The sequence below is a fragment of the Canis lupus genome, chromosome 24 (assembly GCF_048164855.1).
Source record: "Canis lupus baileyi chromosome 24, mCanLup2.hap1, whole genome shotgun sequence".
Lineage (NCBI taxonomy): Eukaryota > Metazoa > Chordata > Mammalia > Carnivora > Canidae > Canis > Canis lupus.
Genome location: NC_132861.1, coordinates 49222544 through 49244752, shown reverse-complemented (window position 1 = coordinate 49244752; position 22209 = coordinate 49222544). Strand labels below are relative to the sequence as shown.

Below are 22209 nucleotides of genomic sequence, written 5' to 3'. Positions count from 1 at the left end.
ATCAGGGCAAGTGCGTGACACGGCCTTTCCACGCTGTGCTTCAGAGAAGCTTTTGCAGAGTTACTGCTGCTCTGCTGCAGGTGGAACACGGCCTCTTCTTGGCCTGGCGCGGGCCCGTGAGCGAGCGCTCAGACCAGAACATTGCTTCTTCTTTTAATCATCTTCAACAGGCTCGACGTGGCATGTTCTCCATCCCAGGCACGATATAAAGTTTAACAGAAGTATAACTTGGCAAACGTAAGAAATGCGGAGAAAATGCTAGCTAGCCGTCTCCCAGCCAGTGTCCGAGGACAGCATGTGGCTGGATGGCAATAACATTCGGGTTGGTGCCGTTACGAGCTGGCGACGTCACCGAGCTCTCTCTGATACCATCCGCCCCACAGCCCTGTGATCCCTGATACACACACAAGGCAAGTGCGAATTTACTCTGGAAGCCATGGAAAAATCACTACTATTTCTTTACCCAAACGGGACACCTCTCAAACTGTTTATTCTCTAGCTACCAAAATGCTAGCTTCACCGCCAGAGAATCAAAGCACTTAAAGGATACTCTGCCAAATTGATGCTATGACATACAAACATAAGTGTTGTGGGGTTTTTACTTTCCTTAATTAAAGATCTCCATGGAGAAATAAACAAATACTTTCTATTCAACAACATTTAGATAAGAGGTTGGGAATGCATCACCATCTGAGCTACAGGAACTTCTAAATGTCAGGAGGTGTGTGATTAATTTGGAGTATTCCTCGGTCTTCCTGGGTGATCTCAAGCAAGTTTCCATGCCTCAGTTGACTTTTCCAATCTGTAAAATCTTGCAGGGATGTTAAGATCAGTCAAAGAACGCCTATAAAGTGCTTTGAACTCCTCGAGTTAGACATTAAATAAATACTCAGTGTTATTAGAACTCCATTGGGGCAATAGAATGTTCGAAATGGGACTTTATTATAAATACTCCCTGAAGTTTGCCAAGAATAAATTGAATGGGCAAAGCCAACATACTTGGCTGTAACTTAATCCAAACTTGGCTTATTTGCCAAAACTTGGCATCACGATGCATGAATAGGGAACTCCGCAGTGAACATGAAAGGGTTCTATTATTTGGAGCCAACTGTTTAGCTGAATTTCCATACCGTTCATTTATTTGTTCTAGCCTTTAAATTGCTGCAGTACAGAGGAAAGCAAAAGTATAAAATAAAAATAAAAGTTCCATGGGCCTGTTTGCATTTTCCTGCAGTTAAAGCGACAGGATGTAAACTGGTTTAAATATCACAAAATCAACCCCCACGTTGATTGACGAGGATGGATAAAAACCAAGATCCCCTTTTCTTAAGTTCCCACAGCAAAAGCTACAGCAGCACTAAACTGCCTTTGCATGGTAATAACTACGTCCTCTGAGTTGATCAGAGAAAGCTATGTGTACAATCAAATTAGATGTATTTTAAAGTCTAATACCTTATAAAGAAATCGTGATTTTCTGCGAGTTGGAAGGAGGTTTAGAATTGCAAATTCAAAACGTTTGCATTGCCTCAAAGCGTGCATTATGATTTTGGAGTCTTTATAAAGACACAACATGAGGCAATCACCATTCCTAAGAAACAGGGTATTCAGGCTCTGTCAGGAGATCAATCAGGGGAGATGGCGGGGTGCACCGAAAACCCCAACCGATCTTGGAGTCAGGATTTTTCCAGAGTCTGGCCTCACCTCTGTCTTGAACTAATTGTGTGGGAGAGTCAGTCTCCGCCCCGCACTGCCCTGTCCTCAGCTGTAAAAGGACAGCACAGATGCAACCACCTCTCTTGGAATGGCCACTTCCCTCAAAGGCATTCCGAGTAAGGATGCGGCTGAAAGGTACGTTCCAGGAAGGAAACAGCCCCCAGACTGATGCTCAAACCTCCACATACCCGAGAGTGAAGGTGTGGGAACAACACTCTCTAATCAAACCCAATGTCTAAGTTTTTCCTTCCTCACCTGCTCACGGGGAAAAAGAAAATGACTTTATGGTCATTAGACTCTATCGGCCACTTCCAGCAGCAGACCTCAGAGCCTTGTGTCCCCGGTTTTAATTCTTGCATCCATGATACACACTTGGGGGTGTTTTTCCAGATATGCTTACCAGGGGATTGGGTTCCCCCGTGATGGATGGCAGAGGTGACCAGAGAAGAACCTCAGGATTGAAATACAAGTCTCATAAGTCCGGGGTGGGTAAGTGGGGGGGGAATACCAGGTCCCGGAGCAGCCCATCAGGGTTTCCGTCTTGAACACATGCTTTCGGCAAATGAGAAGACCATCTGAACGTTCTTACTAATCTTAGGATGGAAAATAAACACCCGCCAACACAGCCTTCAGCAAAATACGGGAATTGGAGCCACACACAGCCCCGCAATGCATCCTCCCACCTTTCCAAGCTGCCTTCCCCCCGCCCCCGGCCCCCGCCAAGCCCCGGGAGAGCGAACGGAACCCAGAGAGTCTGAGCTCTGCCTGGGGTCCGAGCCTGGGCCGGGCTGCCGGGTGCAGCAAAGTCTGCAGATGCACACGGCCCTCAAGAGAAAATAGACACAGATGCTGGAACTTAGGAAGCGCCTGGTCCCCCGGGGAAGTGAAGCTGAGGTCTGAGGAGGCATCACCGCCCTGCCCTGCCGGAGGGGAGGTGAAAGAGCGGAGTGTGGCCCACCCGGGGCCCGGTGAAGGAGAGGGGCCTCGGTGTGCCCCAGCCCTGCCCAGCTGCCCAGGCCAGGCTGCGGGCTGGGTGCCCACCCAGCTCTGCTGGCTCAGGGGTGCTGGACCCAAAGCCCGTCCAGGCAGCTCATTAAACACAGGCTCGCCGTGAGGACTGAACGAGATCATACCCCAAACACACAGCACCGGGCCCCAAGGCGCCCTGGGCGGGTGTTGCCTACTTCTCTTGCAAAAGATGCAGATTCCCACACCCTCGGTGGTCCCACGCCCACACTCGACCATCGTGCACCATTGCATCGTGCAGGGCCTCCCGGCCGGGCTCCACACAGCAGCCGCACAACACTCTGGGAGTCCTGTCTACTCAAGGTCATCCTACCCACCAACGTTTAACATCGAATCATCAACCCCGGTTCCTTCGTGGAGCTTTGCAATGATGCAGTAGCAATAATAGCTGTAAAATAGGAGGGGGAAGTTGTTATCTGGTTTCATTTCCCCGTGTGAACTAAGGCTTCCCGACAGCATCCTGTCCTCAGGCCGCCGGAGGAAACGTATAACATCCACCTCATTGTTCCAGCCGGTCCTGGCGGTGGGCTAATCTTGGCGTAAATACCACTCATCCCCTCTTCCGCATCCTTGCCCAGAAAGGTCAGAGCTCACTGGTGTCAAAGCCGAGGCATGGAGATTGCTAGCCCTCGTCTGAGCTTGGGGGGAATGTGAGACACTAAAACCAGGAATGTTTTTCCTTCTTGCGGAACCAGTGGTGAGATGTGACAAGGATGACACCCAACCAGCTCCCTCGTGCGCACGGCACACACTCACGCCCACGTGCACGATCACGGACACCCAGGTTCACACTCAGGCATGCACTGGCACGTGCTCATACACAAGGTTGCACACCAAAACGTTGTGCTTACAAATACATGTGCACACCCATGCTTGCATGTACTCACATATATGCACACTCAAAGGTGTACACAGACTCATACTCAGAGACACGTGTGCAAACACAAACTCACCCACGTGCACACGGACAGGCTATAAAGCTGCATGCTGACAATATGGGGTGACGGCCCGAGTCCCTATACCAGGGGCATCGCTCCCAGAACCCGAGGAACCCTCAGGTCACAGAGGAGCTTATTTGGGGATGCCCTTTGTCAATGAGATATGGGTTTGTTGGGCAAGAAATCCTCCACCCTGTCCCTGACCTCGCCAGACTTTTCCCACGGCTACGTGTGGCTGTAAAGGACAGAAGTCCTGCAGGCAGGCCACTGGCAAGCGGGCCCGGCATCACTGTGGCTGCAGAGGGTGAACCTGACTGAGTCCTGGGACACCGAGACCTGGGTCCCCACCCAGCAGAGCAGAGTGCACGCACCTGCATGCACCTGTAGGCACATGCACACACCTCCACGCACATGCACACACATGCATACACATGCATGCCTGCGTGCACACACAGAGTTCTCAATCGCATTTGCTCAAGCCCCAGGCCTGGACCTCGGCCTTGGTTTGCAGAGTTTCAGCTGCATCTGGAAACTTCCTTGAGTCCCAATCCACTTGGAGGAGGCTCGAGCTCCCTGCTGTTCAATGAACCTCCTTTTTTCTTAAGATAAAACTTGGCAGCACAGTAAACACCTAATACTTTTATTATCTATGGAAGACTGACGTTCCAATTTCAAACCCACGTTACAAACTTTTAGGCAGCAGATTTTTAGCATTTTAACGGTGAAAGGAATTCCACTGTCCTGACACAAAGGGCTATCGACTTACTCCGGATCAAACAGCAAGACTCGTCCTGAGATGGGCTGTCTCGCCCAGGCTGAGTGTTGTGTCTGCGCCGGTGGCTTCTTCCCTGACCGGCTGGCTGCCACTGGCAGGCCCTGGCTGCGCTCCCTGCCGGGGTCCCAGGGCACAGCCACCACCCTTGGCCTCCACTTCAGTCAGCGTGGGCATCAGAGCCTCCACGTCCCGCCTGGTTACAACGTGGGGCTCACATGGGAAGACCATCCAGAACCCAATACTGTCCCCACCAGCCTCCAAGTGCAGCCACCACCACCCCCATCTTTGTGCAGCAGAGACCCATCTAGCACCCACCGCACTGGCCTAGGACCAGGGATGCAGAGCAGTGAACCGGCAGCGATGCGATTCTGTGCTGACTGCCCCCGGGGGCGGGGGCCGTGGCGGAGGGACACATGGGCACACGGTGCCCACAGAGGGGGGAGGAGGGGCCGTGGGGAGTGAGGGCATGTGAGCGGGTCCTGGCAAAAGAGCAAAGGTGCACACCTTGCTCACGCAGGCGTGGAGATGCTCTCATGGGATTATCTATTATATGAAAAGGTCTGCATCCCTTTGCTAGGACGGACGGCTAGACCCACAGACCGGGGGCCTCAACAACAGAACTCATTGTCTCTGGGTTCTGGAGGTCAGAAGTCCAGGACCGAGGCGGGTGGGCAGCTGCCTTCTCCCTGAGTCTTCACATGGTCTTCACTTCATGTCTCTGTCTCTGTGTCCAAATTTCCCCTAACACTAAGGATGCCAGTCCTTGGGTTTAGGACCCATTGGGATGACCTTATTTTAACTTGATCATCTCCGTAAAGACCCCATCTCCAAACAAGATGACATTCTGGGGACTGTGATGCCAACATGTGAATCGGGGGAGACACAAGGTAACCCATCCCAATGTCCAGTCGTGACGACTAGACAAGTAGGGGTAAATTACGAGCTGTTAAAAGGTGGCGAAGAACACTCAGGGTTGACGTGTGTGGGTTGCGATACGGAATGATGATGCCCAGGAGAAGAGAGCTGAGGGCAGGGTGTGCACTCGGGGCAGAGGTCCCAAGGGTTATTTGGTGCGGCTCCACCACGTTCATAACACGCGGTGTCACCACTGCGCTAGACCCTGGAGCTCCGGCCTCTGCCCAAGCACATGTCAGGGCTGCACAAACATCCCGCCCCGTTCTCTGGAAGCTGCAAAGGCCACCAGGTGTCCACGGGTCCCAGGGTCCCCGGGCTGCAGATGCCCTGTGCCTGATCCAGCGCCCCACCTCCAGCCCGCAGAGGAGCTGGTCTCCCTACAACCCAGACACCTGCGCGAGGAGATCCGGGAGGTCTCTGGGCTGCTGTCCAGCACCTGCGTACCTGGCCCGGGGGCAGGACGTTCATCCTCAGGCAGCGTAGAATGTGCTGAGGGGAACAGGGCCTGAAACTGGGCACTCTTCCTCCGGCCCAAGGGTGTCCTGTCATGAAAATCCAGGCTCTCCAGGGAGTCACCAGCCCAGTGTGAGGGACAGTGAGCCGTGCCATGAAGCCATCAGCGTCCACCTGACAACAGCAGCAGTCTGGTGGGTTGGGGGACCCCGGGCTGCGGTCCAGCCATGAGGGAACACTGACGTGACTCGGGGAGGGGGACCCTGGTGTGATGGGTGATGCAGGCGAGGGGACGGCCAGCCCCTACAAGCTGGAGAGGTAGGGCTGCCATGTAAAGTGGCAGGACATCCTTGTCTCTAGAGCTGGCCATTTGGCTTCATCTTTGAAGGCAGATTGCTACTGTGTTTTAGGAAAAATAATAATAGGAGACTCCGACGATCACCGTGCAAGAGAAAGTCAGAATCCTTCCCGGGGAAGGGGTGTGGGAGACACCAGGGCCCGACTGTGGTGTGCGCAAGAAGTGTTGAAGGCTGCCTTTGTTGCGGCCTCATTCATAAACAGGGAAGATGTCAGGACGGGGGCACCAGTGGGACCGTGGGGGTGGGGAGGAAGCACGACTGCCCCCCGCAGTGCTTGGGAGTGTGGACTTTAGGGAGGAGGGCATGGTCCCGGCAGTAGGAGGCACCCCAAAAACACGGCAACAGAGGGAGAGCTGAGGGCAGATCGAGCCAGTGGGCCCCGGGTGTGGAAAGGAACAGCTGGAAGTCCCCGCCGAGTTGACTTTCCTGCATCACAATCTCCCTGCTGGCCTGGCCTTCCGTCAAGTTGTGTGGACGATGGCAACTCTGTCTTTGCTGTGCTCTGAGGAATGAGTAGAAGGGGCTGTGGGCTTGCAGCACGGGCTGGGGAGAGGCCCGGTGTGCAGGGTGGTGAGCAGCCCGTGAGAAGTCAGACTCGAGATGTTCAGATGGAACCTGCAGAAGCGGTGAGCCCAGGCTCAGGGGCTCCAGAGCAGTGACCACCCGGATGGTGTTGGAACTTGAATCACCAGGGGCCCCCAGAATGCAGTGGGTGCACAAAGGGTGAAATTCTTATGATTTGGTTGTTAAGAGGCCACTCGGGCGGCCTGAGCATGTGGTTCTGGGAACAGGGCCTCCAGGAAATGGGGAGCTCTTGCCATTGTCCAAAGTGCTGCTGGCCAGTGAGAGCTGGGGGCCGTGGACAACAGAGCTGGTGCACGTTGTCTGTCGGGATAGACCAGTGATAAGCCATCCCCGCACTTAGGAGCCTGAACAAAGGGTCACGTCTCACATACAGGCAGGTCCACTGAAGGACAACGGAGGGCTCTCGGTCACTCAGAGCACCAGGCTCATGGAGCAGCCTCCACGTAAAACTGGGCTCAGGGACAGAGACACCTGGCAGGCCCTGCCCTGGCAAATGCTCAACTTGGAAATGGTGCAATTCCGCTCACACATGGTTCCCCCCCGACCGGGAGGGCGGCAGGGGTGCAATCCCACAGGGCTCTGGGAGGGGGCGGGATGCTGACAGCCCCCCACACCCCTGCTGCCTTCCAGCCAGGAGCTGCCCGGCATGTACCTGGCCACCTAGCTCCTCCCGGCGGCTCTGGAGAGGAACAAGGTGACGCCAACCTCATGCACCCCCTCCAGCGGCTCGCTCCGTCTGAATGGGCAGGAAGGTGCCCCAGCGGTGCAGAGCTCGGGTTCTGCCAAGAACACAGGGATGTCCACATGGTCAAGCTGTGTGGCTGACTGGCCTGGAACAGAAAAACCTGCTGCCTGAGTCCTGGAGAAGCAGGTTCACTCGGGACCTCGAGACCTGCCGTGACCCGCAGATCCCTCACAGCAGCACCTGAACTTGGGCTCAAGAGAGAATGACTCAGCTTTGATTTCCTAAGGAGAAGTCCTCAAATGAAGAACCAAGAAAGATCTCCTTCATTTTGAACCGTTCCTTTTCATGCTTTCTACTGAGAAGAGCAACCCAATTCTGACGGTAAATGTGGAACATCTCAGCAGAAGCAGGACTCCCAGCTGCGCAGTAGCGTCTAGACCCCCCGCAGAGGGTCTGCAGATTCCACCCAGGCCGGGCACCCAGGGCCTCAGTGCGTGCCAACCACCCCCCCTTCCTCCCGGGGACCTCTACAGTTTGCTCCGGTGTAAACCAGCTCCGACCAGTGCTCAAAATTAGTAGCTGCCACTGGGCTGAAACCAGCCCCCCAAGGGTGTTCTGGGCGCCTCGGGTATTTTAAAATTGAGTTGGCTGCCAATATTTTAAACGTCATCTTAATTTTAAATATTTATAAAACAGTTCCCGTTTTCAAAATTCCAGATAGCTGGCTTCCTCTGAAAACCCCAGTGATCCAAACTCACGAGGCCCGCAGCCCAGCCAGGCAGCAGTCAGATGGAGCCTGGGGCCCATGTCATCACCATCCACACCACCCACCCCTTCAGGTTACCCAGCTGGCCCCAACTCATCGAAGGCTGTGGCCCCCGGATAGAGGGTGTGTGTTGTGAAGACGAGGGAATGCAGCCGTGCACCTGAACCCCAGCTCCAGCACCTAGACTCATGTCCAGCCCTGGGGAGCCCAGTGATGCTCGTTGAATGAATGAATGAATGAATGAATGAATGAATGCTGACATTGAGAAACATATTGAGCCTTTGAGCCAGGGACCTGGGCTAACCCCTTAGCTCATCCTCTTCCTAGTTTTCTGGGCCATTCGCTTTATAATGACATACATCAAGTCTGCTGGGACATGAGGTGAAACACAGGTGGCAGGGCCCAGCTCAGCAAGCCATGAGGGTCATCCCCTTGTGACTGGGGTCCTCCATCCATCACAGCCCATCCTTGGGGTCAGTGGTGTCAGGGACCCCACTTGATCCCGTCCTCACACCTGACCCTGGATCACCCTCCTACCTTCTTCTTCCACTTTGTGATCACCCCAGAGCCCCCAGGATAATCTCCCTGTGGTCCCATCCGCCAGCTAGCAACCTTAATTCCCCTTTGCCATATAACCTGGCACATTCGCTGGTTCTGTGGAGGACGATGGGGACACCTGGGCTGGGGGGGCTCTCTTCAGGTGCACCCCGGGCACCCCCCCCAGGGAGGGATGAGATGACGCGGAAGTCCTGCCGCCAGGCTTCCATTCTGGTGAAGCTCCCCGCTGAGCACAAGCAGTCACGTGTGGGCACAGCTTGCGTCACAGCAGAGCAGCCAAGGTCAGTCCGCAAGGGCACTAGGATGCCATCCGCTCACCCGGTGGGAGGTGCTGTGACAGGGGCTCAGGGGAAGAGGATGCACGGGCCGAAGCCACCCTGAGGGCTGGCGGGGAAGCCGTGGGGCAGCTGCCCACGCGGTGCTCCCCCGTGGCTGGCATGGAAAGAGCACAGCTCCCGGAACCGTGGGTCTGGGCAGATTATTTCACTTCCCTAAAACTTCACTCAACTCGGCAGCAAAATGGAGTGGAGACCGGCCACCTCGTCGGGGTGCGGGGAGGGGGGCAAGATGGGGCACGTGTGCACCTGGCCGTCCCCTGTCCCCGAGCTGTGCCGAGTGCACACCGGTCACCAGGGTCGGCTGGCTTTCCACAGAGGCCGTGTGGGAGCAGTTCAAGCGTAGCCTCCCGTCTTTCCACCCGGGGCTTGCTCCCCCGCGTGCATCCCCGAGGCACAGACCACTCCCCACCCCACTGCTCACCACGCATCTTTAAGCTTAAAGGAAGAGAAAGGCGGCCTCCCTTCGGCCTCCCTTCGAAAACCATCGGAGGCCGGTGTTCCAGGCCGCGGGAGTTTTCTGAGGCCCGCACCGCTGCGGGGACCCCGAGGCCGAGAACCCTGGCAGCCAGGCCCGCCTCACTCCAGCTGTGTGGCTCAGACACCCGCTCCACCCCTCTGATCATCGCCAACGGCACGGGCTGGACCCCACGGCTCACCTTGGCCCTCGCGCGCTCCGCGCACCACAGGACACCGCTGGCCTTTGTGCTCTTCCAGTTCAGACCAAAGCCTGGCCTCCCGGAGGCTCGGCTGAAACCCTCGGCTCCACGCCGTCCCTGATCGATACCCCATTGCTGTGTGTGGCCAAAACAAAAAACAAAAAACCATGATTCACCCAGAAACCACGCTCCATGATAGACAAGTTCAACTGTTATAACTTGTTCTACTTACTTAATAAAGCTTGTAGAATGCTTAAACCCATCTGGATGAAAGCAGCGTGATGAATGTAAAACATGATTATCACGGCAACGTGCACACCCTTTTGCCAAAATTCCGGGGCGAAGAGCATCCCGCGGTGCCCTGGGTGTCCAGCCGCTGGAGGCTGCTGTGCAAACGGACGTCCTCCCGGATGGTGGGACACCTGCCCGCAGGGGGCAGGCCGGGGAGGGGGGAAGCAGCGCGGCTCTCCGCAGGGACACTCTTCACCCCGCGTGGGGTCCGGGAGAGCGCGGGGCCCGGGCAGGCTTTGCGCGCTCGTCAGCCACGCGCCTCGGCGATCAGGGCCGCGGTTTGGGCAGCCTTTCAAAGCCGCCCCCCGGGAGACCCTCAAAGCCCTTCTCAGCCGCGAGCAGGATGCTCCGTGTTTTTATTGCAGGGCGATCCAGAGTTCCTGCGGGATCCTGTAAGCCAGGAGCGCACGCCGTCCCCACTTGTGTCCTAAACTTTACAGGCCCGGCCGCCTGTCCCCCCCTTGCAGGCGAGCTTCCTAGGCTTGGCCGCGATCGCCGGTCCCCCCCGACAGGCCGCTGAGGCCGTTCCAGCGGGAGGACAGCCAGGGAGGCCTGCTCGTGGCCTGGGAGTGTCCCGCAGGTCCCCTCCTGGAATGTCAGCCCCCACTGGCCCCGCACGCCTCCCACCCCAGCGTGAACTTTGCTGGGGCCAAAAACTCAACTACACAGGAACAGGATGAAGCGGGGGCTGGAGACGGTAAGTAAACAAAGAGCACGATGGAAACCTCAGGATGTTCTCAACTGTGAACCGAGGCAGTGCCAGCAGGTGTGGGGGGGGCTCCCAGGAGCCCTCCCTCGGGGAGAGCTAGCAAGTCGTCCTCGGGGAGCCAAATCCAGCCTCACCGCAGCTTTCGTGTCACCGTGGCACACCTCCCTCTGCAATCACAGACTAAGTCCCATCTCTTAGTGAATGCATGCCCTCCCGGGCTCGGACGACAGCCACCGCACACCCGGGCTTCCCTGCACGCAGATGAGTTCCCTCGGTCCCCCTGGTCCCTCCCGCTCTGGCGGCTGGCCACCTGCCCATGAAGATGTGGGGTGGGAGGCGCTTCTCCTGGGCACCGTGGCTTGAGCTGCTCTCTCCTTGGAGCTGTCTGATCTGAGACTGGAAGAGATTCATTAGTAGGAAGGCGCTAAGTGTCAACCTCGGGACCATGGATGCTCTGGGCTGGATCGTTCTTTACGGAGTTGGGGGGGGTGCTCTGTGCACCGTTGGCTGTGTCGCAGCCTCCTGACTACCCACCAGGTGCCAGCAGCCCCTCCACCCAGCAGGGACCAACCAACCACGTCTACAGACACTGCTCATGCCCCTTGGGAGACAAAGTCACCTGGGTGAGCACCGCTGGGGCGGGATGTGGACTAGGATCCTTCCACCTGCAAGGTCCTAACCTTAATGATTCCATGAATCTCCTACCTTTTCCCGGATCATCTGCTCAGTTCAGACTGTGAGACTACTAAGAGCAGGAGACTGGTTCAATTAACCAGGACAGCAACAACAAGAACAACAAATTTGGTATTTTGAGTGTCCTCTGCGAGTAGTACAAGGATTGTGATGGGTGAAGATGAGGGTGTACCCACGCCCAGTCGCCACGAGATGCGGGAGCAGGAGGGTAGTGAGCCGGGCGGAGGGGAGGCCACGGAAACAGGGTTCCTTGGGGATTTCCTTTTGGCCCGAGAGCACTCACAGCAGACGGCCTTGTAAATGAACTTCACAAACTGTTCTTTGTACCTGGAGATGATGGTTTCCGGTCATTCCAGTCACAGGAAGGGGGAGGAGCTAAAAGGGCCAAGGTTTATATGAAATGGGATCACTGGGGCTTAGACTTCTTCAAACAAATGGTTGGTGGACTAAAAAACAAGGGAAGATTTTTAAAAATTGACAGCCAGCCTTCAGATGCCTCACTGTTGGTTTGAGGATGCCCAGGAAAGCCTGACCCAAGGTTTCAGCATCTGATTCTGATTTGCAGGGAACTCAGAAATCCACAGGAAGAAAGCACGCGCCCCATGTCTCCCATATCATGGAATTTCATTATCAGAGCCCTGAACACAGGATAGAAAGCCAAGGATGTAATTCCTTCCTCTCGTTGCCTGCCTGAGGTTTCTCAAACACATCTTTTTATGTCGACTTCTTCAATATGGGTAAGAATGGTGGCTAGGATTGAAATGAGTGATTTTTAAAATAAGTTTCTGCACTGTTTTTATTCCTAAAATCGATGCACCTGGACCTTGTCCATGACAGCCACACGGGTGAGGGAGTCAGGTCCGAGTGTCAGGACTGGGTGCCAGCCAGCTTCCCCACCTGCTGCCCCCAGGGGCTGCCTCTTGTCCCAGGAGCTCACTCGTCTCGGTTTTAAATGCCTGTTGAGTCTGAGCACAGAAACCAAGAAGCTTCTGGGTTCCCAGAACTCAACGGAACCAGGGTGTGAATGAAAGAATCCCAGCTGTGAGTGCTACTGATAAAACAATGCAGACCCCAGCCCTAGATCTACCCCACCCCAAAGTCTCAACGTGTTCCCAAGCCCCTGAGAAATGACCCACTCTTGCCATCAGAGTCACTAGTGGTGGAGAAGGGCTCCGCACCCAGACTATGGTCTATTCTAGATGAAGCAGTGGTGCAGAGGCATATGCCAACAACCTCATGGGTGGTTGGTGTGAAGAGCCCCGATGTGTAACTCTTGCCAAATGAATAATCCCACCGTGGCCAACTCCAGGCTGCCCACATGAAGTCAGCTACCGCTCCCGATGGCTGAAACTTTAACATTCACCTCTTGGAAGCAAGTATGAGCCACCTCTGGCACGCCACTGAGTCCGGGGCTCTTTCTCCTCTGCAACACCACCTCACTTAGGGCTCCTATGTACCTTATTTACTCTTGCCTCATAAATGCTGAAGAATCAAAAACATTTTTTGGCAACAGAACCAGACAACCTGGCTCTGGGAAAAGACAAAGGGGAGTTTGAGCAAATTTGAGTTGGCTTTTTTTTATATATATATAAGAGACATGGTAGCTGCAAAAGAGTGCAAGGAACTTTAATGCTCTCAACTGCGAGCCCCAAAGAACACACACTGTACCCAACATCAAACGCAGCCAGATTTTTATCTCTCAGAAGAGGGAAAGGTGATTTATGTTTCTTTAACTCTTCTGAACGAGGGAGTAGCCTGCCTCATAAAATGAGGCTAATCTTTATTATATATCAGGATTGCTTTTACCCAGTAATTTTTTATTATGGTTGAATAATGATAGTGTCTCCAAAAACAACTGACTCTACTTTACCTGCCTTCATAAAATGATTTTATAATTTTAGATTTCTCTTTAGGGACAGGAAGAAGGGGGGGGGAAGTAACTTGGTAGATTGATGTGCAATATTAGGGTCATTGTTTCTTATTTAAAAATGACCGACCACTTCTGATGATGACTACAGGTTTGCAACATATAACCCATTAGAACTCCCCAGGGCAAAGAGAGAGTCTGAATAAATGGGGGAACTCCAGGACTCACCTTTAGGAAGAGAAATGGCTTTGTAAATGCAAAAGAAACTCAGTAATAACCTAGAAAATTTAGAGAAAGACCTTTACTATAACACACCCGATAACTTCATATAAACATCCAAAGCAACCCAAAGCCCCTTCTTACTCGTGCTGTGCATTCATGGTTATTCCAAATGGCAAACAGCTGGAAAGAATTGAGGAGAAAAACAATGGCCATTCATTCTTCAGGATTTCCGAGGAGACAATGTGCACAAGTTTATCTTGATGGCCATTCTAACTGGGTTAATTTGTAATCCCTTCACTTAACCCAGGGCCAGGGCAGGGGGTAGTCATGAGGGGTGGGCAATGGGACTTGAGAGTGACTTCAGAGTTAATTGCTGGGCTCCTTCTTAAGCAAACTCACCGAGCACTCATAACTTGGAACCAGTTCAGGTCACTCTAATTTGCTAGACATGTCCGCTATTATCCATACTTTAATGTACAAAGGCAGCACAAGAGCCAAAACAACAAGGTGGTGCCAAGACTCAATCACCATTAATGTGCATATGAAAGGTCAGTGGGCTGCATAGTTCAGATACACCGAGCAGTAATCCGTCATGTCTAGTGTAACCCAAGGACTCCCCGAGACAGCCCGTAAAGCCATCTAAATTTGACTGTTTATGAAGGTTAACCCAAGAGCACTGATTACAGCCACGGAGTTGACACACATAATTAGGTTAGAAAAGCTCTCTAAGTGAAACCGTAGACAGAATCTTATAGAAACAGATGTTTATCCAACTAATGCTGTTGGGTGAGTGCCATGTGGCCATGGCCGTGAGATGCTCGAGTCCGGAACATCCTTTTAATGTCTTGCCTAATTGTAACTCAGAGGTTTTGGTTTAATGGCCAACAATTGCACTGCCCCGGGACCAGCCAAAGGCAGCATGAGAGGCCATGTCTGCCTGGTGCCCTGTTCCTCACACCTCTTTTGCGGCCTTGGACTTAAACCAGGCAAAAGACAGACCGGGGTCTCCCACAGAAAGAACCTGGCAGAGACAGCATCCGTCACAGGGAAAAGAGAAGCAGCCATCCTGATATCAAAGCAACATGGCAGTCAACCCACAACTCCAGCCAAAATGCCGCTTTCTCCTACACAACTGGAAGAAGAGCAAGTCACGGGGGAGGACCCCTAAGCTGGGGAAATGGGATAAGCCAGAGGACGCTATGTTCAAGACACTGAGTGAGTGGGCCCCCTTATCTTCTTACCCTGGGAGGGAAAAAGAAGGGAGTGGTGACTGATAACCAGGATAGAGCTCAGAAGGCAACACCTGCCCCGCACCCTCCCACCACTGCCAAGGGGTTTTCTTTCTGAGTGACAAATGGGAGAATCCCCAGCCGCAACTCAGCAGAGAGGAAGCCCTTTCCCTCACCAAGGAACACATACCGGTAACCAGAGCAACTTGAGAAGCAGCACTAGTCTGTGCATGTGTCCCTGAGGATGTGTCCCTGAGGTCCTCGAGAAATGCAAACTCCCTTCCCATTCTGATTCGTTGTCTTCCTCTCCCTGCAATTTCACAGATAACAGAAGTCTAGTAATATTAACATAAAGTGTGACACCCATGGTTGCTCTTCCCCTTCCATCCCCAAACTCCCTCCTGCATTCCATTCTTTCCTTGCTAACTGGCCATCCATCGGACAGTCTCTGCGCCCTCATCCCACTACTGCACCACCACCAATTCCCATCGGTTCTACTTTCCAAATCGCCTTGAGTCTGTCCTCCTTGTCCCATCTCCTCTGCGGCCACCTGCTGCAGGCCTCTGCACTGGTCTCACGCTTGGTGTCCCTCCCCCCATGCTTGCCTGCTGCACTCCATTCCCCATGTGACAGCCAGAATGATCCGCTTAAATCCTTATTCAATCAGGTCATCTCCCTGCCAAAACCCTTTTATGGCTTCCTACTGCCATTTGGATGACATCCAAAACCCCTTTCATGTCTAAAAGCACGATGGAAAGTAATGAAAAGTAGTACAATTAGAGACCATCTTAAAGAAGCCGAAGGGGTGGGCGTCCCAATATCCTGATACGAGCTTATTATAACAAGTTAACATTAAATTGAGGAGCAATAAGTGTCCTAAAAGCTAGTCAAAAGTGGAACACTTTGGGCATAATTGGCATTTTTAAACAAAAGGTGCCATGAAAATATATCTGGAGAGAGCTCCCAATGCTAAACCCAAGGATTTAACTCAACCCTTGTCTAATGATGGGAAACCCATTCATCATGATTGGTGTGATAATGAACCTCTCTGCGCGTCCACGGGGCATAATATGGACTAATACGTGGCTCAAGCAAGACACTGTTGTACATGAAAGTGCTTTGTAAACTGCAAAGGGCATTAACCAATCTTAGATAGTCTAAACTGAAAGCTGTATTCCATTTCCACACTGTTTGTATTGCCCCTCTGTTCTCAAAACTGAATGGAAACTTGTCTGGGGGAAAAATTGAGGTCATCGTGGTCAAGGTATTTTGCTTCTTGGTGATCTAAAAGTGTTTGGTGAGTTTGCTCATTCTAAAAAAAAAAAAAAAAAAAAAAGAAAAAAAAGAATATACAAGATCTGTCTCCCAGATATCCCAGTTCTTAGGCAAAGCTGAGGCACGTGTACGGAGGGGGATGCTGCAAATCAACGGAGCATGAGCTATAGGTTTTTACAGCAGACTTGTAAGTGGGGCAGCATCATTCTGTCATGAAATTGAATACGGAGCTCTGTGAACTTAGTTCTTTGGGAATAATGAATCATTGATCCTTCCATCAATTCAGAAGAGACATCCAGGTAATGATCAAGGGTCTACTTATTGCTTTTGGCCTTGAACACAAATCAAGAGCATTTACAATGGAAAATGGTCAACTGTGTAATGAAGCCAAAGGAAGGACTTTGTTTCAACGTTGTTGGAAAGTGATGGTGTGTGTCCTTAATCCAAACCCCCCTTCTTTGGCCTCCTGACTCTCTTTCACCCTTCTCAGTTCTCTGCCTCCCACATCTTGCAAGTAGCCATGAGGGTCTCTACTCCTCACCTGCTCAAAGCAGGTGCCCAAAGACACTCTGGACATTTGAAACTTTAGAACGTTGATGTACAGGTAGGTGTCCTAACCCAGGGCTACCTGTGTGGTCATGCAAGTCTGTACAGTGCACATTCCAGTGAACATCATGTTATGACAAGGGATTTTCTACTGCATCCTGGACATCTGGGTAGTATATTAGGTAATCTGGGTTTTCTGTGAATTTCCTATTTTAACAGCACACACTCAGTCTACATTTAGTACACAGGTCCTGGCCTATACATATGGGATTTAGCTCCAGTGACAATTTGGATTTGATCCCTTGCAGTGCCATTCTGGTCTACTTTGTACACTGCTCAAAGGTCATGTCCTGCTCTCAAACCTTCTGGTGTGTTTATTCAGGTCAGTTCCATGTTTGAACAGTTAGATGTCTGCCCAGGACTTCTTATGCAGGGTTTAAAAATCCCTTTCTTCAGCTCCCTCTCATTTGAAATTCTCCTTTCAGTCTCTAAGTTGGGAGGGTGAGGGGCATCAGCTTCCATGAGAGAGGAAGCCTAGAGTCTCCTGTTTGTGTTCAATGACACTAAAACATGAGGAAAGGAGTGCATCTCCAGGTCTTCAGTGGCTGTCCAGCGTGGGGGACAGAGGTGGGTATCTGCACTCCCCTCTCAGGCTCAACTGACACCAACTTGGGGTGGGAGGTGGGGGGGTGGAATCTATGGTATTGGGTTGGGGCACAGGGATATTGCCAAAAAGTTTTCTGTCCTCCTGGGATATGTTTCCCAGTCTTTTGGCCAGAAAGAGCAAGATTGTCTTGGTGTTTTTGTTGTCTACTCCTCCTGGCAGTTCTGAGTTTTCAGGATCCTGTAGCATGCAGTCTGGGATATATGGGACACACACACACACACAAATTTTAATAAAAAAATTTTAAAAGCCAGAGAACGTATCACCATGTTATTCCTCAAGCCCTGAGGGTCCTAGTCAGTCCTTTTTTTTTTTTTTTTGGTAGGATAAGAGATTTTTGTGCTGGAACTGTTATGTAGCTTTTTATCTTTTAAAGATTTTATCTATCTATTTTTTTTAATTTATTTTAGAGAGAGAGCTAGTGCGAGTAGGGAGAGGAGCAGAGGGCTCATGGAGCCAACTACAGTGCTGGATCTCATGACCCTGAGATTGTGACCTGAGCCAAAAAAACAAGAGTCAGACATTTAACTGACTGAGCCACCCAGGTGCTCCACTAGCCAGTCCTTTTGACATTCAGAATCATCTTGGGATCAATTACCTATTACCTCTGTCCAGGGTTTTGTAGTACTTAGCAGGACCAGCAAAGAGAATTAATATACACCATCTTTTCCAGACTCAGAAGTCTAACAAACTTTTCATTTTGAAGTAATTTTAGATTTACAAAAAAGGTTGCAAAATATACAGAGAGTTCCTATGTACCCTTCACCCAGTTTCCCCTAATATTAACATCATACATAACTAAGACACACTTGTCCAAACTAAAAAATTAACATTGGTACATTACTCTCAATTAAACTCAGATTTTATTGGATTTCACCAGTATTTCAGCTAATACCCTTCTCAGAAATGCTTTTACTCATGTCTCTTTAGTCTTCTCTGATATGTGATCCTCTGTCAATACCTCTTTCCTTTCTATGATCTCATAGACTTGAGGAATGCTGGTCAGGGACTTTGCAGTGCCCCTTAATTTGGGTTTGTCTGATATTTTCTCATGATTAGTCTGGGATCATGGATTTGGGAGAAGAATCCATGGAGATGCAGCAACCTTCTCATATCAGGACTGACACAATATCAGTGTGACTTATCACAGGAGATTCTAATTTTGATCACTTGATTAAGGAGGCATCTGTGAGGCCTCTTCACTGCAACGTTGGGATTTTTCCTTTCCATACTTTATTTTTTGGAAGCCAGTCATTACATCTGCCCACTTAAGGGTAGAGGATTTTCAGCTCCATTTCTGCGAAAGGGAGTTTTATCTCTCTGATTTGGAATTCTTCTGCAAGGAAGACTTGTTTCTTCTTGTTTCTTCTCCCCCATTTATTTATTCAATTCTTTATTTACACCATGGTAGAGTCATATGTCCTTACTTTCTGCTGTATGTTATAATTCAATATTACATTATCTATCAAAATTATTCTAACTTTGGGCACTGGGGCCTCTTTCAGGTCATTCTTCCTCAGTTCTAAGGGCGAAACTGAGGAAGAAAGTCCAAACCCTTTGTAGGGTCCCCCATAACCCTCCCCACACCCTTCTCCACATACACCCTAACATTCATAATGCATACTGAAGTGGGGATCTTTGGCCATATTCAAAGTTTCAAAACTATCTTTTAAAATCAAAATGTATTTAATCAATCTTATAACTAAAGTGAATTCTTCCCTTGGTAAACAGAAATCAACTTTGACTTTCAAATACCTCCAAACATGAAATTATCACTACACTCACATGAAATTATCACTACACTACTGCCATGAGCTTTGTTGAGCAGCAACTGAAGTACTACCCTTACACCAATCAGAGGAAAAAGATGGTGCAGGAAATTTGCTTTTATATAAGTTACATTTATAAAACATTATCCTAAGGATGCCCAGGTAGCTCAGTCAATATAGCAACTGACTCTTGGTTTCAGTTTTGGTCGTAATCTCAGGGTCATGAGATCGAGCCCGTACAGGTGTTGAGCACAGTCTGCTTGGGACTCTCTCTCCCTCTCCTTCTGCCCCTCCCCCCTGCTCTCTTTTGTTCTCCCTATAATAAATAAATAAATATTTTAAAAATAAAATAAAACATTTTCCTAAGAATTATAATTCTACTGAGCTTCCATTTGAGCATTTGTATAATCACTTAACTATAGCATCAAGATCAAATAAGGCAAAGTCAATATTACTCTCGAAGAGAGATAAAACTTTACTGTTTCTGGATCAATAGAAGATATTGTTAAATAGCACTAAGATAAACACTGTTGTATAATCTACAAACAAGATGGAGTGAAAACAACAAAGATTCATACTTGTATAATACATATTTATAAAACACCATCCTAAAACTTATGAGTCAAGTCTCCATTTGAGATGTTATATAATTACTTGACAACACTAAAAACAAATTTAAAAATGTAAAATTATTCTAGAAGGAAGATAAAATTCTTGCTATGTTTTTGGATGATCCCAGTGGACTTGTTAACAACAGTAAAGATACTATAATTGCACTATCTACAAATAAAATAAAACAGAATCAAGTAATTTATGAGTCACATTAAATAATCTGTGGTTATAAAACATTATCTAAAAATAATAAAATCCTATCAAGTTTCCATTTGGGCCAATAAAAACTAGTAGTAAGACTAAAAAGAATAAAATAAAAATTATTTGAGTAGAGAGAAAAGTGCCTCGCTGTGATTCTAGGTCTTCAGAAGCAGCCTCATTGAAGGTGGAAGCAACTCAGAATCAACTCATTTCTGCTTTCAGGCTGTGTGGACAGTGTTTAGTGTAGACATATTCCTCTGCACCTCAGGAGATGTACTGGGCAAAGTGGGCCCCTCTGCAGGAAAGACCCCTGGGCACTTTCTCCCTGCTGTTCTAGAATCTGGAGAAGGGTGGAGTCCTCTACTCAGAAGCTGTCTCCCATCTCAGGGCTCCTGGAACCTGTACCATCTGACAAAGGAGGATGGAGCCCGGGCCAGCAGCAATCCATTCCTTGGCAAGGCTGGATCAAAACCATCCTCTCCTCCTTTTCAGTGAATGGTTGCCATGTGGAGATGGAACTGACCTAGTGGAGGCTCTTGCCCCAGGGCCCTGAACTCTGGACACCCACCAGCCACAGCTGAGTGCCAAATGCCCCTTCAGCAACAACAGGGACAGATGGATACTTTAGAAACCTTTGAAATTCTTCCCTAATATTTTTGGTCTCAGATAAGCACTCTCTTTTTTTAAGTTGTGTGGGGTCTTTCAGCCAAAAGAGCACTCAATGCATTATCCTGAGCTCTTTGTCTCTTGGAAAATAAGCTGTCTTGGATAATAGCCAGTGAGTGATTCCTTCAAATTTTTACACAAGAACTTTGGCTTGTATTTTATACATGTTGTATGTGACACCTTCACATGTGTGACTCCTCCTATCATGTGCTTTGGAAGACTCTCCCATACCCTGTCAAGGTATGGGAGATTCTCTCCAAATCAGGTAATTAGTGAACATTCTTTCTTTTCCATGATGCAGTTCAGGAAGGTACAGCCTCCTCCTTCAGACTGTGATTTTCTAACTGTGGCCAAGTTTTGCCAGGGTAGTAACCTCTTGTATGATCTTTAAGGGTATCGATTATTTCATCTGCTTCAGTTAATCTAGTACACATTTGGATTCTTTTTTCCTCAATACATAGGTATTTAACTTGGCCACGTCAATCTCTGTCTTTAGGATCCTTTCATTTACCTGTGACAAATCCCTGTAAATCATATCCCTGTAAACGACTCACAGGAGACTTACCCCTATGAACCCTGTCGCCTTCCTCCTTCAGTCCCAGAATCCAGCTCTGTACACAGATTTGAACCCTGGAATCAGTTTTCCTCAAAGTGCAACCCAGTTTACCAAACTAGTTTCCCTATAGAACCCTTTTCTGCCCCAACATCCATGACTCTGATTAACATCTCTCAAAAACAGCATTTCAGGGCACACATTGGGAAAGGTAGATATGGTGAGATACAATCATTGTAGGGTTTAACAAGGCATGTGAACTTGGATTTGGGTACCTGCCCCATCCATGTAGAGGACATAGCACAGCACCTGACAACCAGACAGTGTTCAGTCTTGGAGAATGGGTCTGCTCTGTTCCTTGGCTTGAATATCCTGTAAATGCTCCCAGCCTTCTTAGGGAAAGATTCGTAAGATCTTGTCTTTGTCAGGGAAAGATTCTAGCCCTTCTTGAATCCTTTGGATAGACTAGAACCAGGTTGTTTTGACCTTCAGTTAGTGGCTTTCCACTTATGGCCTCACTCTCTCTGTGAGCCCTACAACCAGGAAGTTGACAAAGAAACTCCAGCATGACTTTGCTGAACCTCTGGTGTTAGCTGGGCATGCAAAGTTCTTGAAAGTCAGCAATCCATCCCTGCAATAAGAAAAGCTGGATGTACTGAATATTGACTACTTTTCTTGGGGCTTGAACTCATGACTCTGAGATCAAGACCTGAGCTGAGATCAAGAGTCAGAAGCTTAACCAACTGAGCCATCCAGGTACCTCTGAACAATTACTTTAAACACAAATGGTCCAAATGCAAAAGATAAGGCAGAGACTGTGAAGTAGATTAAAAGGAAATAAAGGGACTCAACTATATACTATCTATAAGAAACACATTTTAAATATAAAGACCCAAGTACAGGGATGCCTGGCTGGCTGAGTTGATTAAGTGGCTGACTCTTGATTTTGGTCAGGTCATGACCTCAGGGTCATTAGATCGAGGCCCACATGGAGCTCTGTACTCAGTGGGGAGTCTGCTTGAGATTCTCTTTCTCCTCTTTCTGCCCCTCCCACCCCCATTTATGCACACACATGCACAGTCTCTCACTCTCTCAAATAAATAGATAATTTTTTAAAAAGACTCAAATATATTAAGTGTTAAAGA

The 22209-nt window shown here is 49.9% G+C and overlaps 1 long non-coding RNA gene across 1 annotated transcript in view; it reads right to left on the bottom strand.

The window, feature by feature from the left end:
* Positions 1-4301: 4301 nt before the first annotated feature.
* The window catches only part of LOC140616254 (uncharacterized), a 29108-nt gene continuing 11200 nt past the window's right edge, over positions 4302-22209 (bottom strand). Inside the window, exons 3-5 of the long non-coding RNA XR_012016800.1 lie at positions 9768-9902; positions 7417-7594; positions 4302-6681 (exon numbers count right to left, since the gene is read on the bottom strand). This is a non-coding gene — a long non-coding RNA (uncharacterized lncRNA). The remainder of the gene's footprint in view (positions 6682-7416; positions 7595-9767; positions 9903-22209) is intronic.